We start from the raw sequence: 12,445 nt of genomic DNA on the forward strand, positions 1-12,445 counted from the left end.
ATCCACCCTCTCGGTTACCTCACAAATAATTCAATCAAGTTAGTTAAACATGATTTGCCTTTAACAAATCCATGCTGGCTCTCCTTTATTGGTCCATGCTTGTCCAAGTGGCTGTTAATTTTGTTCCTGATTATTGTTTCTAAAAGTTCCCCCACCACCAACGATAAACTGACTGGCCTGTAAATGCCAGGTTTATCGTTCTTCCCTTGGATAAAAAAATCACATCGAACTGACTCTTCTAGCTGAAGAGATGAATTATGGTTGTTTGTGAAGTTGTCACTGAACACATAAGTGTGTGTTTGCTGAATGCCAAAATCATTTTTTTTCCATTTTGCTAAATTTTTAATGAAATCCATCTGTTTCATTCACAGAAGGTTAAGACCCAGGGGTGGCTAAATTTGGGAATGGGCAGGCAATTAGCACGGAGGATGAGTGCTCGGCTGAAACTCAGGCACAGTCGGGAGTGGAGGGATATAGATTAGTGCAGGAATGAGATTATGTTGGTAATTGAAGGTGTTGAAAAGGGGAGCTGAACGATGGAGTTGAATGAAGGCAATTTCTCGTTGCTGGATTCGATGAGCTGATTCTGCACGCCTGCTCTGGCTGAAAACGTGATTGCTTAAATAAAAAATGAAGATGTTTTGTAGAAACAAGAAGCTCAGTGGAACTAGGCAATTAAAAACTCCCTTATTGCAAACTTCTTGCAACAAATTCATCTCATTCTATGAGATAAGCCTCGCGAGGAATAAAATCAAATGGCAAACGTACCAACAACTGCACAACGGAGTGTGTCTCCAATCAGCAATAAAATGAAAACATGGTCGACCGGCGAATATCCTTTAATGGGAACAGACAAAAGAAGAAGAGTAGCCAACAAATAAGTAAATTAATATTCAAGACAGAAACAGACAGAAAGCAGCAAAGAGCCAGCTTAAAAAAAACAGGCAATCAGTCGAGCAAAGAACCTACGAATGGGGCACGGAAACTAGCAAGCGAAATGAATTAAACCGTGAGCAACTAATGAAAGAGAGAACTATTTTAGTTGTGCACTTTAATCAAGTGCCCCCTGGTTAAAGGGGGGGCGGCACACTCCAAACACTTTCAAACAAGTGCTCCCTTGTTTTTTTTTGAGGGCACTAAAAACACAAATTATACAAGTGCCCCCTGGCTATAGGGTGGGGGGGGGGGGCAGTAAAACCGACAAACTTAAACAAATTAAACTTTGGACATTGTTCAAATTAAAATTTGGTTGCCGGTGGTGATGATGCACTCCAGTCCCTCCGGTGCCCACCTTTCGCGGAAGGCCGTTAGCGTACCGGTGGACACCTCATGCTCCATCTCCAAGGACACCCTGGCTCGCATGTAACCACGGAAGAGAGGCAGGCACTCAGGCTGAACAATGAAAGAGACATCCATCTATCCATCCAACCAGTTGCGAGCACTCTCGCCTCTGAAGCAGTAGATTGTGGATTTGTAATCCCACTTCAGAGACCTCAGCACGAAACCTAGACTTGTGCTCCAGTGCAGTACGGCAGTAATTACACGTCCAAATACCTCATCGGCTGCAAAGCGCTTTGGGTGGTCCCGAGGTTCTGAAATGTGTTACAGAAATGCAAGTCTTTTTTTTTAATGCAACCTATCAGGTATGTAAATGGAAGTGGAAGACAGAAATGCAAAAGTCTCAATTTTCCTCACTGGGACTGTTTGATTATCAAGTGTTGTCACTGTGGTAGGATGAGGAAAATTGGTAGAAGTCCCATGTCCCACCAGATATGTGCCACACTTGTGTCTTGAGGGATTATCCTTTGAGTGGCGCCAATAGCAACAGAAGACCAAATGGGTGGGCAGCTTCACCTTAATAGTCATTCTGTGTCAGTCCTGCCCACCATCTGGAGCACAGGGCACAAAGGCCATGCATTTGAAATGGGCATCCCAGGATACTGCCAGTAAACTATCCTGCACGTCAAGGAAATACACAGCAATATACAGGGAAGTGTATTTGGACCATTCATTAACTTCATATATTTTTCTTGTTGGTGTTTAATTCAAGTGCAACTACAGAGCAATCTCCCTGCTATCAGCCACTGGCAAAGTTGTCGCTAGAGTCCTTCTCAACCATCTTCTCCCTGTGGCCGAGGAGCTCCTCCCGGAGTCACAGTGTGGATTTTGTCCCCAAGGAGCACAATGGACATGATTTTTGAAGCACGACAGCTGCAGGAAAAATGCAGGGAACAGCGCCAGCCCTGATACATGGCCTTCTTCGACCTTACAAAGACACTGTCAACTGTGAGTACTATGGAGCATCCTCCTCCGTTTCAGATGTCCCCAAAAATTCATCAAAATCCTTCTCCTACTCCACGAAGACATGCAGGCTGTGATCCTTACCAACGGATCCATTACAGACCCAATCCACTTCCGGGGTCAAACGGCTGCGTCATCGCCCCAACCCTCTTCTCAATCTTTCTTGCTGCCATGCTCCACCTCACAGTCAACAAGCTCCCCCCTGGAGTGGAACTAAACTACAGAACCAATGGGAAGCAGTTCAACCATCAACGTCTTCAGGCTAGGTCCAGGACCACCCCAACCTCTGTCGTCAAGCTACAGTACGTGAACAACGCTTGCGTCTGCACACATCCAGAGGCTGAACACCAGGTCATAATCAACGTATTTACTGAGGCGTACGAAAGCATGGGCCTTGCGCTAATCATCCGTAAGACAAAGATCCTCCACCAGCATGTCCTTGCTGCACAGCACTGCCCCCCAGTCATCAAGATCCACGGCACGGCCCTGGACAACGTGGACCATTTCCCATACCTCGGGAGCCTCTTATCAGCAAGAGCAGACATTGATGACGAGATTCAACACCGCCTCCAATGCACCAGTGCAGCCTTCGGCTGCCTGAGGAAAAGAGTGTTCAAAGACCAGGCGCTCAAATCTACCACCAAGCTCATGGTTTACAGGGCTGTAGTAATACTCACCTTCCTGTATGGCTCAGAAATATGGACCATGTACAGTGGACACCTCAAGTCGCTGGAGAAATGCCACCAACGATGTCTCCGCAAGATCCTACAAATCCCCTGGGAGGACAGATGCACCAAAATTAGCGTCCTTGTCCAGACCAACATCCCCAGCATTGAAGCACTGACCACACTTGATCAGCTCCGCTGGGCAGGCCACATTTCCACATGCCAGACACGAGACTCCCAAAACAAGCGTTCTACTCGGAACTCCTTCACGGCAAACGAGCCAAAAGTGGGCAGAGGAAACGTTACAAGGACACATCGAAACATAGAAACATAGAAAATAGGTGCAGGAGTAGGCTATTCAGCCCTTCGAGCCTGCACCGCCATTCAATAAGACCTTGGCTGATCATTCACCTAAGTACCCCTTTCCTGCTTTCTCTCCATACCCCTTGATCCCTTTAGCCCTAAGGGCCATATCTAACTCCCTCTTGAATATATCCAATGAACTGGCATCAACAACTCTCTGTGGTAGAGAATTCCATAGGTTAACAACTCTCTGAGTGAAGAAGTTTCTCCTCATCTCAGTCCTAAATGGCTTACCCCTTATCCTTAGACTGTGTCCTCTGGTTCTTGATTTCCCAACATCGGGAACATTCTTCCTGCATCTAACCTGTCCAGTCCCGTCAGAATTTTACATGTTTCTACGAGATCCCCTCTCATCCTTCTAAACTCCAGTGAATACAGGCCCAGTCGATCCAGTCTCTCCTCATATGTCAGTCCTGCCATCCCGGGAATCAGTCTGGTGAACCTTTGCTGCACTCCCTCAATAGCAAGAACGTCCTTCCTCAGATTAGGAGACCAAAACTAACTCAATATTCCAGGTGAGGCCTCACCAAGACCCTGTACAGCTGCAGGAAGACCTCCCTGCTCCTATACTCAAATCCTCTAGCTATGAAGGCCAACATACCATTTGCCTTCCTCACTGCCTGCTGTACCTGCATGCCAAATTTCAATGACAGATGTACCATGACACCCAGGTCTTGTTGCACCTCCTTTTCCTAATCTGCCGCCATTCAGATAATATTCTGTCTTCTTGTTTTTGCCACTAAAGTGGATAACCTCACATTTATCCACATTATACTGCATTTGCCATGCATTTGCCCACTCACCTAACCTGTCCAAGTCACCCTGAAGCCTCTTAGAATCCTCCTCACAGCTCACACCGCCACCCAGCTTAGTGTCATCTGCAAACTTGGAGATATTACACTCAATTCCCTCATCTAAACCATTAATGTATATTGTAAATAGCTGGGGTCCCAGCACTGAGCCCTGTGGCACCCCACTAGTCACTGCCTGCCATTCTGAAAAGGATCCGTTTATTCCGACTCTCTGCTTCCTATCTGCCAACCAGTTCTCTATCCACGTCAATACATTACCCCCAATTCCATTTGCTTTAATTTTGTACACCAATCTCTTGTGTGGGACCTTGTCAAAAGCCTTTTGAAAGTTCAAATACATCACATCCACTGGTTCTCCCTTGTCCACTCTACTGGTTGCATCCTCAAAAAATTCCAGAAGATTTGTCAAGCATGATTTCCCTTTCATAAATCCATGCTGCCTTGGACCGATCCTGTCACTGCTTTCCAAATGTGCTGCTATTTCAGCTTTAATAATTGATTCCAACATTTTCGCCACTACTGATGTCTAGCCAATTCACGTCTCATAGCATTGAAGTTACCTTTCCTTAAGTTCAAGACCCTTATCTCTGAATTAACTGTGTCACTCTCTTTCTTGATAAAGAATTCTACCATATTATGGTCACTCTTCCCCAAGGGGCCTTGCACAACAAGATTGCTAATTAGTCCTTTCTCATTACACATCACCCAGTCTAGGATGGCCAGCTCTCTAGTTGGTTCCTTAACACATTGGTCTAGAAAACCATCCCTAATACATTCCAGGAAATCCTCCTCCACCATATTGCCACCAGTTTGATTAGCCCAATCTATATGTAGATTAAAGTCGACAATGATAACTGCTGTACCTTTATTGCACGTATCCCTAATTTCTTGTTTGATGCTGTCCCCAACCTCACTACTACTGTTTGGTGGTCTGTAAACAACTCCCACTAGCGTTTTCTGCCCTTTGGTATTCCGCAGCTCCACCCATACCGATTCCACATCATCCAGGCTAATGTCCCTCCTTACTATTGCATTAATTACCTCTTAACCAGCAACGCTACCCCACCTCCTTTTCCTTTCTGTCTATCCTTCCTGAATGTTGAATACTCCTGGATGTTGAGTTCCCAGCCTTGGTCACCCTGGAGCCATGCCTCCGTGATGCCAATTATATCATATTCAGTAATTGCTGCCTGGGCAGTTAATTCGTCCACCTTATTACGAATACTGCTTGCATTGAGGCACAGAGCCTTCAGGCTTGTCTTTTTAACACACTTTGCCCCTTTAGAATTTTGCTGTAATGTGGCTCTTTTTGATTTTTGCCTTGGGTTTCTCTGCCTTCTAATTTTACTTTTCATTTTTCTATCTTTTGCTTCTGCCCCCATTCTACTTCCCTCAAAACCTCTCTGATAAAATGCAACATCCCCATCGACACCTGGCCAAAGACTGCCCTAAGTGGAGGTAGTGCATCCGGGAGGGCGCTGAGCACCTCGAGTCTCATCGCTGAGCATGTGCAGAAATCAAGCGCAGGCAGCGGAAAGTTTGTGCAGCAAATCTGTCTCACCCACCCTTACCCTCAACGACTATTTGTCCCACCTGTGACAGGGACTGTGGTTCTCGTATTGGACTGTTCAGCCACCTAAGGACTCATTTTAAGAGTGGAAGCAAGTCGATTCCGAGGGACTGCCTATGATGATGGTTAATTCCTTATGAGTCTTTGTGCAAATTGATGTGGGCTATTGATATTTTTGCTCCCAGGATCACTATTGCCCCCCCCCTCAATAGGTTTCACAATGGGAATCACCCTATCTGACATGCCTGGAGGAGGAGGATCTATGGAGGAATGACAGGCTGCACAGAAAATCCTCCGAGCTCATCTGCTATTAACCACACCCCTGAATCTGCAGAAAGTGGTGACAATTAGCAGTGGAACATTAGTGTTAGTCTGTTCTTGCTAATGAAATCTTGGACAGCAGACCCAGTAACTCCAGTAAGATATCAGAATGTCTGATGGACCATATTGTTGGCTGTTTCCTCAGAAGCACTGCAGTGAACAAAGGTACACCAGGGTGGTCGAGTGCCAATGTTCCCGGCTTGGCCGCAGCCACCATGATACCAGTTGCCGGTTCTGCAGGGCCTGGCACACAGCTGTGAGATACTGCCTGGGTCGTCCAAGAAGTAGGTGCAGAGCTTTGCTGTCTTATACAACCATGCCTGCAACACTTGTGCATCACAGGGCTGGCACATCATCACCACCTTCATCAGCTTCATAGGCGGTCCCTCGAACGAGGATGACTTGCTCCACAAGAGTTCACAGATGTTTCAATGAAGGACCCGATGTTCCAGTCCTGAACTCCAATTGAGGGGGTGGAAGATGCCTGTGCGTGGATTTTTTTTAACGTGTGGTGACCGTTGCACACCAGCCACCACAAGGGCTCGACAGAGCTAGGTCTTGGTCCAGTGGCAAGGGTTAACCAGGACGACTGGAGACCTGCTCTGCTGCACGGACCTAGTGCGCACACATATCGCAGTGTGGGCTGGCCCGTGCTGCCCCTGGGCCCTCAGCTCTTCTGGGCCCCGGACTCTCATTCGCCGTACCTCCGCCACGATCTCTCACCACTCCTCCGCCACGATCTCTCACCGCTCATCCGCCCGACCTTCCCGCTCTTCCGCTGTACCTGGGCCCCGCCGATGTTCCTGCCCACGCTCCAAACAGCGACCTGGGTTTTGGTGACGTCACCCAGTCGCCCACCTCGAAATTGTCGCACACTTAGAGCAACTCGTGCTGAAGGTTGTAGTGGTACGCTGCTCCAGCTCTTTTTATAACCCGACCTCTGGAGGTGTTCTCTCGCAGGTCGGGGGGGGCCACAGATAGTGACACTAATGGGCATTTCTGGCCTGAAAGTTGGCTGCAGCACCTTATGACCATTTTGCAGCACTGACCAGTGGAAATGTTACAGAGGGCAACCCTCCTCACACCCACCCAATGCAACGTAGATCTAAAATAGTTGCTAGAAGGTTTAGAAGGGATTTGAGGGGAAATGTCTTCACCCAGTGGGTTGTGGGGGTCTGGAACTCACTGCCTGAACGGGTGGTAGAGGCAGAAATCTTTATCACATCTAAAAAGTACTTGGATGTGCACTTGAACTGCCATAACCTGCAGGGCTACGGACCTAGAGCTGGAAACTGGGATGGCTCTTTGTTGGCCAGCGTGGATACGATGGGCCAGAAGAATAATTGAAGTTTACAGCACGGAAGCAGACTATGTGAAATCTATGAATACCAGCTCCACTTCAACAGCCAATAAACAGGAAGTCAGGTTCTGGGCTGCCGACCTGTAGACCCATGGCTGCACCTTGGATTTGCTTTCCCTTCATTTATTTCTGTCTTTTCTTATTTCCCTGCCCCATCAGCCTGGACAAAGGCTGCTAGTGGGTAAAGGTGCTTTCCGAGGGTCAAAGCCTTTTGGAATGTTATCTCCCCCTATTGAAATAGTTCCCTGTCATTTCCCCCTGCCTTTTTAATTTGATTCAAATACAATTTTCCTCTCCCACCACTAGTCTGCTCTTTAGATCTGTTTGTTAATATACAAGGGAGAAAGAGATACCCTAGCCTAGCAACAGCTGAGAGAGAGAGAAATAATTACAGATCACCCTAGCAAAAGCCAGTGTTCAAGATTGAAGTAAGGCTTTGGGATGTTTATAGTAGTGCCATACTATAAACATCGCACTACATACTATTGTAACCTAAGTCAAAAGGATGTTAATGTATGTATGTTGTAGAGAAATGTAAACTTGTGTGCATAAGAATCGGCTGAAGAACGGTACAGTGACTGGAGACGACCTTATAAGGCAATGCCAGTTCTGGTTTGATACGGAGAAAACTGCGTATAAAAAAATAAGCTTTTGTGTTAAGTTTTAGAAAAGAGAAACATACAAGGATGAGCGCATACCAACGTTCAAACCTGCTGACAAAACTGTGTGTAGATTGTGTTATATGCTGAAGAACGTATACTCCGCTTTTCGATTGTTTTTTATGTTAAAGTCGAAAAAATAAAGTGATTATAACCATAAGACTGAATTCGTTACTACGCAAGGGAACAATGGAAGAATGTTTGAAACAACACAGTACAAATTTGCACATAAATTACTCTATTGGCTGCAAACTTTTCTGTCTTTTAAAACCAGTGAATCGCCATCTTGGTGGTGATAACGCCAAACTAGGAAAATCTAGGCTAAAGAAATAAATAAGCAAGACATAAGCAAGCAGTTAATACAAATGAAAAGAACTAACAAAAAGCAAACCAGAGATGCACAAGCAGGACAAATAAGTAACCAAGGCTTGTATTTATGTAATGCCTTTAATGTAGTAAAACATCCCAAGGCGCCTTTCAAGAGCAGTATCATTTGATACCAAGCACATGGGATATTAGGACAGTTGACCAAAAGCTTGGTCAAAGAGGTAGGTTTTAAGGAGCGTCTTAAAGGAGGAAAGAGAAGGTAGAGAGGCGGAGAGGTTTAGGCAGGGAGTTCCAGAACTTAAGGCCTTGGCAGCTGAAGGAACGGCCAACCAATAACCAACCAAATGGTAGAGCGATTAAAATCGAGGATGCACAAGACGCTAGAATTGGAGGAGTGCAGATATCTTGGAGGCTGCAATAAGCACATGATCAACCAACCAGCCAATAAACCAACCTAACCAGCAACCAATCAATTATCTAATCAACCACTCAAACAAACAGTGAACCAACCAAGCTACCAAACAACCAATCTTCTGATCAACAAATCAATCTTCAACCTATCGACCAACCAATCAATGATCTCATCACCCATTCAATCAGTTAACCAACATAACTAACCAACAATTAACCAACCAAATATCTGATCAACCACACACTAATCAGCCAACTATCCTCCCTACAAACCATGAAGTAATTAAACAAAAAGCAAATAAGTACAGGAGTGATCCAGCAGGGGTACAGTAGCATAGTGGTTACCAGAGGCCTGGACTAATAATACAGGGACATGAGTTCAAATCCCACCACGGCAGTTGGGGAATTTAAATTCAATTAAATAAATCTGGAATAAAAAAACGAATATTTGTGACCATGGATGTTACTGGATTGTTGTTAAAAGCCATCTGGTTCACTCATGTCTTTTAAGGGAAGGAAATGTGCTGTTCTTAACCAGTCTGGCCTATAACTGACGTCAGACCCACAACAATGTGGTTGACTCTTAAATGCCACTTATTCACCACGTTCTTGAGGGAAATTAGGGATGGGCAATAAATGCTGTTTATGAATAAAATAAAAGAATGAATAAGAAATGGTTACGTAACCAAACAATCTAAGAAACAAAGGCCTAGATGTTCCCAATCCTGCCATGGGGAGATGTGCCTTGTGTCTGCCTCTAATCCCAGCACTGACCCCAGTGGATTTTGCCAGTTCAGGCCCAACTAAATTCCTACAGCAGACTTTGGGCTCCACCTTGGTTCAGGGGGCGATAATGTCTGCGGAAGTTGCTGTGGCCAATGTCTGTGGAACTTGCTGTGGCCAATGTCTCCAGGGCTTCAGTGAGAAGTCACCATTTGCTTTTTAGAAAGTCCATCTTTCATAGTGTAATTAGTCACTTGGTGATCAATTGCACCAGGCTCGGTGGTGTTTAAGTATTTAACACATCCCTTTGTTGCTTTAGCAACTCTGAATGCCAGGAATGCAATGGCGATCTTGACAAGCAGCATTGTTTTAATGACAACAGGTACATTGGATGATCGAGACTCGTAAATACTTCTCTCAACGCCGCCAGGCCTGGATGAAATTTCAGAAAATGGCAGCGGAGGCCAGTGAAGTTGGCGAATCGGTTTGTTTCCCACTGCTGACCACCCGGCTGGCACCAGATACCGAATGATTAACGGTGTGGAAGGTTCTGCCCAATGAATCAAATAAGAACATAAGAAATAGGAGCAGGAGTAGGCCATTAGGCCCCTCGAGCCTGCTCCACCATTTAATACGATCATGGCTGATCTTCTACCTCAACTGCACTTTCCTGCACTGTCCCCATATCCCTTCTATATACACACACATATCAACTGAACCAACAAAAATAGAGAGGCAACCGAACAGTCAAAGTGTGTGTGTGTAAAATTGTATGTGTGTGTGTAAAATTGTGTGCATGTAAAATTGTGCGTGTGAGTGTGTAACATTGTGTGTGAGTGTGTAAAATTGTGTGTGTGAATGTGTAAAATTGTATTTGTGTGTAAAATTGTGTGCGTGTAAAATTGTGCGTGTGAGTGTGTAACATTGTGTGTGAGTGTGTAAAATTGTGTGCGTGTAAAATTGTGCATGTGAGTGTGTAAAATTGTGTCTGTGAGTATGTAAAATTGTGCGTGTTGTAAAATTGTGTCTGTGAGTGTGTAAAATTGTGCGTTTGTGTAAAATTGTGTCTGTGAGTATGTAAAATTGTATGTGTGTGTAAAATTGTGTGCGTGTAAAATTGTGCGTGTGAGTGTGTAACATTGTGTGTGTGTGTAAAATTGTGTGTGTGACTGTGTAAAATTGTGCAGTTGAGTGTGTAAAATTGTATGTGTGTGTAAAATTGTGTGCGTGTAAAATTGTGCGTGTGAGTGTGTAACATTGTGTGTGTGAATGTGTAAAATTGTACGTGTGTAAAATTGTGTGTGTACAAACTGTGTGTGTATAAAATTGTGTGTGTATACAATTGTGTGTGTGTGCAAGTTGTGTTTGAGTGTGTGTAAATTGTATGTGTGTAGAAAATTGTGCATGTATAACATTGTGTGTGTATAGAATTGTGTGAATATATAAAAGTGTGTGCATGTATAGAATTGGTTGTGTGTATAGAATTGGTTGTGTGTGAATTGCAAAGAAGTATGAATTATGGATTTGGGGTTGTGCTGATATGAGCCAGCCTGAATATATGGTTAATATTTTGCATAGATTTTAGGGCTGATGGTTATGAAACTCAAAGCTTAGAGATTAAAGGCAAGAATTTATTCTGTAATTTTTTTTAAGGTACAAAGGCTGTATTCTTCTGTTGAGGGGCGTGAAGGGGGAAATGTAGGCGGATAATCGCATTTCACAGACTAGTGATAGAATCATAAAATTGATCAATTTTAGTAATAAGGTTTTCCCTATGAATTCAAACACTGAGACCAGCTTTACTGAATTAATTCATTGTTCAGTGGAATCAGCAATAAACTCAGTCTGTAATTTCAAATTAACTGTGGTACAATCTTCAGGCACATATTCATCGCGATAAATATCTCTTCTGCTCTCATTACCCTGAAAGCTGCATTCAAAATAGACCATCTTCAGAGAAATTGACTCAAAAATTACTTTTTTGGATTATAAATCAACCAACTGTTAAATTGTTCCAAAATTAAGTGGACTGCATCATGTTAATGTTTCAGTGAGGGCAGGTGCTATTGGTCCACGGGCTGCTAATTCTGGTTGGATGTCCTCCTGGAAATGTGATCCCGTGACATTGTAAATACTTTAAGAAAATATGGTGCATATATATAAAATATTTTCTCCTCATCCTCCATTTCATCCCCACTGGCCTGCTCTTTTAGACTTTCACTTCTTCTTTGACAGTCCTTGGGGGAGAAATTCATTATAGCCCAGGAATGGGCGATAACTTTAGACAAGTTTGAGATTGAATTACAGGCACTAATGAATCATGCTGCACGCAACATTATGTCTCATTGCTCAAAGAAAAAATTGAAGCACTAAATCAAGCTAATGGCCTAGTTCAGTGGCGTTACACTCAAAGCGCTAAGCAATATCAGGTACAGTCTAATCGCAAGTCATCATGGTCACAAGCTCTTTACAGTTCTTAAAGGGGAGGTTCATTGATGTTGCAAAACCTCATTCTAGTGCAGCACTTTTATATATTGTGAGAATAAAAATGTCTCTCATTTTTAGTAGCCACAATACTCTGGAGACTACACAGTCTTTAAATGACTGAATTCAAGTGTTGCACAACATCAAACTGACAAGGAAGCAGTGAAACAGCACGAACCTGACAGTTGCCACTCATTATCTGTGATCCCTTTAGGTAGCGCCCCTGGAGCCGGCATCCGCCTGCTGGATGCCTCCTCTCCCTGTCGCTGTCGGGGCGAGGCGCTGAGGCACGAGGGCGACAATGAATTTTGCAGATCAGGCGTCCACTGCTGTCACAATCTGCCTAGCGCTGGAGGTCCCGGCGCTAACTTATAGCGGCGATGCTATGGGTGCGGGGGTGCGGGGGTGGGAGGGGCTGGATTTGGCGCGCTACTACCTCAGCAGCGTTA

The sequence above is a fragment of the Pristiophorus japonicus genome, chromosome 21 (genome assembly GCF_044704955.1).
Source record: "Pristiophorus japonicus isolate sPriJap1 chromosome 21, sPriJap1.hap1, whole genome shotgun sequence".
NCBI classification, from domain to species: Eukaryota; Metazoa; Chordata; class Chondrichthyes; family Pristiophoridae; genus Pristiophorus; species Pristiophorus japonicus.